The sequence below is a fragment of the Octopus bimaculoides genome, chromosome 2 (genome assembly GCF_001194135.2).
Source record: "Octopus bimaculoides isolate UCB-OBI-ISO-001 chromosome 2, ASM119413v2, whole genome shotgun sequence".
Taxonomy (NCBI): Eukaryota; Metazoa; Mollusca; class Cephalopoda; order Octopoda; family Octopodidae; genus Octopus; species Octopus bimaculoides.
In genome coordinates this window covers 103420256-103420623 of record NC_068982.1, presented here as the reverse complement: position 1 = coordinate 103420623, position 368 = coordinate 103420256, and positions in this window count along the sequence as shown.

Genomic DNA, 368 nt, shown 5'->3' with positions numbered 1-368 from the left:
ATATATAATATGTAATATTTTGGATTAATGAGTATATGTCAATTGGTGTGCTGATGTAGCCACTACACATTCTTTATTTTCTCTCCTTGTTTCTTTCTTTGTTCCTTTCTGTGGCAGAGCGTAGGCTCGAAACGTTAAAGACTTCTTCACTTCCTAAGCGTTAAACTATTACATGTTTGTTGTCTACACCACCTGTCTTCGTCTTTAGTTTTTTTTTGTGAATTCTCCCTGTATATATATATATATATATATATATATATATATATAATATAAATAATATATAAATATATGCATATATCCATACATATATGTACATACATAGGCGCAGGAGTGGCTGTGTGGTAAGTAGCTTGCTTACCAACCACATG